We start from the raw sequence: 4,975 nt of genomic DNA, 5'->3' as shown, positions 1-4,975 counted from the left end.
GATAGCCTGCAAAGTTCTGTCATAATTTACAGGTCTATACCCAAACAGTTCGAACTTCTAATTTTAAAAATGAATCTCTCCAGAAATAAGTCTCTCACTGTTGCCACCTGTTATCGACCCCCCCTCCGCTCCCAGCGGTGCCCTGGACACCATATGTGAATTGATCGCCTCCTATCTAGCTTCATTTACATTTACATTTACGTCATTTAGCAGACGCTCTTATCCAGAGCGACTTACAAATTGGAGAGTTCATTCTGTTAGGTGACCTAAACTGGGATATGCTTAACACCCCGGCAGTCCTACAATCTAAGCTAGATGCCATCAATCTCACACAAATCATCAAGGATCCCACCAGGTACAACCCTAAATCCGTAAACATGGGCACCCTCATAGACATTATCCTGACCAACTTGCCCTTCAAATAAACCTCTGCTGTTTTCAATCAGGATCTCAGCGATCACTGCCTCATTGCTTGTATCCGCTATGGGTCCGCGGTCAAACGACCACCCCTCATCACTGTCAAACGCTCCCTAAAACACTTCTGCGAGCAGGCCTTTCTAATCGTCCTGGCCCAGGTATCCTGGAAGGATAATGACCTCATCCCGTCAGTCGAGGATGCCTAGTCGTTCTTTAAAAGTAATTTCCTCACCATCTTAGATAAGCATGCCCCTTTCAAAAAATGCAGAACTAAGAACAGATATAGCCCTTGGTTCACTCCAGACCTGACTGCCCTTGACCAGCACAAAAACATCCTGTGGCGGACTGCAAAAGCATCGAATAGTCCCCGCGATATGCAACTGTTCAGGGAAGTCAGGAACCAATACACGCTGTCAGTCAGGAAGGCAAAGGCTAGCTTTTTCAAGCAGAAATTTGCATCCTGTAGCTCTAACTCCTGTAAAGTCCATGGAGAACAAGAGCACTTCCTCCCAGCTGCCCACTGCACTGAGGCTAGGTAACACGGTCACCACCGATAAATCGTTGATAATCGAATATTTCAATAAGCATTTCTCTATGGCTGGCCATGCCTTCCTCCTGGCTACTCCAACCCCGGCCAACAGCTCCGCCCCCCCCCCCCCCCCCCCCGCAGCTACTCGCCCGAGCCTCCCCAGCTTCTCCTTCACCCAAATTCAGATAGCAGATGTTCTGAAAGAGCTGCAAAACCTGGACCCGTACAAATCAGCTGGGCTAGACAATCTGGACCCTCTCTTTCTGAAACTATCCGCCGCCATTGTTGCAACCCCTATTACCAGCCTGTTCAACCTCTCTTTTGTATCGTCTGAGATCCCTGAAGATTGGAAAGCTGCCACGGTCATCCCTCTCTTCAAAGGGGGTGACACTCTAGACCCAAACTGCTATAGACCTATATCTATCCTGCCCTGCCTCTCTAAAGTCTTCAAAAGCCAAGTTAATAAACAGATCACTGACCATTTCGAATCCCACCGTACCTTCTCCGCTGTGCAATCCGGTTTCCGAGCCGGTCACGGGTGCACCTCAGCCACGCTCAAGGTACTAAATGATATCATAACCACCATCAATAAAAGACAATACTGTGCAGCCGTCTTCATCGACCTGGCCAAGACTTTTGACTGTGTCAATCACCGTATTCTTATCGGCAGACTCAACAGCCTTGGTTTCTCTAATGACTGCCTCGCCTGGTTCACCAACTACTTTGCAGACAGAGTTCAGTGTGTCAAATCGGAGGGCCTGTTGTCCGGACCTCTGGCAGTCTCTATGGGGGTACCACAGGGTTCAATTCTCGGGCCGACTCTTTTCTCTGTATATATCAATGATGTCGCTGTTGCTGCGGGTGATTCCCTGATCCACCTCTACGCAGACGACACTGTGCTAACTAACCTCCAAACGAGCTTCAATGCCATACAACACTCCTTCCGTGGCCTCCAACTGCTCTTAAACGCTAGTAAAACTAAATGTATGCTTTTCAACCGTTTGCTGCCCGCACCCGCCCGCCTGACTAGCATTCCCACCCTGGACGGTTCTGACCTAGAATATGTGGACAACTATAAATACCTAGGTGTCTAGCTAGACTGTAAACTCTCCTTCCAGACTCATATTAAACATCTCCAATCCAAAATCAAATCTAGAATCGGCTTTCTATATCGCAACAAAGCCTCCTTCACTCACGCCGCCAAACTTACCTTAGTAAAACTGACAATCCTCGACTTCGGCGATGTCATCTACAAAATAGCTTCCACTACTCTACTCAGCAAACTGGATGCAGTCTATCACAGTGCCATCCGTTTTTTTTTACCAAATCACCTTATACCACCCACCACTACGACCTGTATGCTCTAGTTGGCTGGCCCTTGCTACATATTCGTCGCCAGACCCACTGGCTCCAGGTCATCTATAAGTCTATGCTAGGTAAAGCTCCGTCTTATCTCAGTTCACTGGTCACGATAACAACACCCACCCGTAGCACACGTTCCAGCAGGTATATCTCACTGATCATCCCCAAAGCCAACACCTCATTTGGCCGCCTTTTCTTCCAGTTCTCTGCTGCCAGTGACTGGAACGAATTGCAAAAATCGCTGAAACTGGAGACTTATATTTCCCTGACCAACTTTAAACATCAGCTATCTGAGCAGCTAAATGATCGCTGCAGCTGTACATGGTCGATCTGTAAATAGCCCACCCAATCTACCTACCTCATCCCCATACTGTTTTTATTTACTTTTCTACTCTTTGCACACCAGTATCTCTACTTGCACATCATCATCTGCTCATTTATCACTCGTGTTAATCTGCTAAATTGTAATTCTCCGCTACTATGGCCTATTTATTGCCTACCTCCTCATGCCTTTTGCACACACTGTATATAGACTTTCTTTTTCTACTGTGCCATTGACTTGTTTATTGTGTTATTAACTTGTTTATTGTTTATTCCATTTTATTCCATGTGTAACTCTGTTTTGTTGTCTGTGTCACACTGCTTTGCTTTATCTTGGCCAGGTCGCAGTTGTAAATGAGAACTTGTTCACAACTAGCCCACGTCACCCCGCTCCTCCGCTCTCTCCACTGGCTTCCAGTTGAAGTTCGCATCCGCTACAAGACCATGGTGCTTGCCTACGGAGCTGTGAGGGGAACGGCACCTCCGTACCTTCAGGCTCTGATCAGGCCCTACACCCAAACAAGGGCACTGCGTTCATCCACCTCTGGCCTGCTCGCCTCCCTACCTCTGAGGAAGCACAGTTCCCGCTCAGCCCAGTCAAAACTGTTCGCTGCTCTGGCACCCCAATGGTGGAACAAGCTCCCTCACGACGCCAGGACAGCGGAGTCAATCACCACCTTCCGGAGACACCTGAAACCCCACCTCTTTAAGGAATACCTGGGATAGGATAAAGTAATCCTTCTAACCCCCCCCCCTTAAAAGATTTAGATGCACTATTGTAAAGTGGTTGTTCCACTGGATATCATAAGGTGAATGCACCAATTTGTAAGTCGCTCTGGATAAGAGCGTCTGCTAAATGACTTAAATGTAATGTAAATGTAAATGTGAAATAAAAAATACAAAAAATGTAAATTAGGTCTATGGCGGCAGATTGACGAGGGCGGCATTTATTTTTTTAGCTAAACTGACCAAGTTGTACCTCCAACAACACATAAGACCTCACATAATTCTGCCCAGAAACAATGACAATTTCTCTCGACCAGTGGCATATGGGCTTTTTAGGTGAGCGCTGATGCCGCCCTGTGATAAGCAGTGTCCACTTTGTCAAAGGCAAGGATGCAAAATATTTATCTTATCCATTCCTAGCCTGCATCTCCAGGGTGCTGATGGAAACGCAAAAAAACAAATCTAACATAAATCGTGTAGCAGATATAGCATATGGTAGAATGAGTATGTGGCCTTTTCTGTAGCCTACAGGCTGGTGATAGTGTATGAAACTGTAATGAGATGGAAACTTTTTACATTAGGATTCTTCGATCAAATAGCCTAACCAAAATGGTGCCCAATCAAATAAAAAATGTGCTGACATGTTAACAAACAACATGTCCTAAAAACAGGACAGGTAAAAGTAAAATTGACAATACGGAATGGACAATCAGGCTACTCACAACTGCTGTCCATTAGTTTCATCCCATGGACTAAATTGTCATGCTCAGTGGTTTCAAGTTTGTGTCCATAATTATTTTTTATTGAAAAAGAAAATACTTCTGCATTTCCCACAGTGTCAACACATTGCAAATAGGCTCAGGATAACTCCTCCTGATAAAGTTGGGTAGCTGATATTCAGAGTTTAAATATCCCTTTCGGACTAATAAAGCCAATGCAAAGGCCTGCTTTACAAACTGTGGGTCTACCATATCGATGCATTCATAAAATTCCATTGCATGCCGACATGGTAGGCTACACCCCAGTAAGCACGGGCCAACGGGCCAACGTCTATTTTACATCTTTTTTTTGTTCTTGTCCGGACCTGCAGTCTTTTTTGTGTTTTACAAATGGTAAGCCTACCACATAGATGAGAATTCCTAAAATTCAATTTCAGGCGACATTGTAAGCTATACCTCAGTAAGCACTGACCGACACTGATGCCTTTTGGATGCATTTTTTTGGTCTTGTCCAGATGTCTTTTTTGGTGCCATCTGGACCAGCCTTGATTTGGCCCAAACGTAGACGTCTATAAATTACGTATTTTCAACTTTCATCAATTTTTTTACTTAAAAAACTGCACTGTTGGTTAAGGGCTTGTATGTAAGCATTTCACTGTAAGGTCTTCACCTGTTGTATTCGGCGCACGTGACAAATACATTTTGATTTGAACCTGATTTCATCATCTGGAAAATACGTATTTCCACCTTTCATTCAGAACCTACAATGAACCTAACTTCAACGTCTTGAAAATACGTATTGTAGACGTCTTTTTAACGTAATTTTGCTTACTGGGACTATTCTGATAAGGGGCGGCAATTTTGTGGTATCGCCTATTGCGGCCGGGACCGGCCGGTCACA

The sequence above is a fragment of the Salmo trutta genome, chromosome 1 (genome assembly GCF_901001165.1).
Source record: "Salmo trutta chromosome 1, fSalTru1.1, whole genome shotgun sequence".
In the NCBI taxonomy this organism is placed as follows: domain Eukaryota; kingdom Metazoa; phylum Chordata; class Actinopteri; order Salmoniformes; family Salmonidae; genus Salmo; species Salmo trutta.
The sequence above is the reverse complement of the archived record's forward strand: the minus strand, read 5'-3'. Positions refer to the sequence as shown.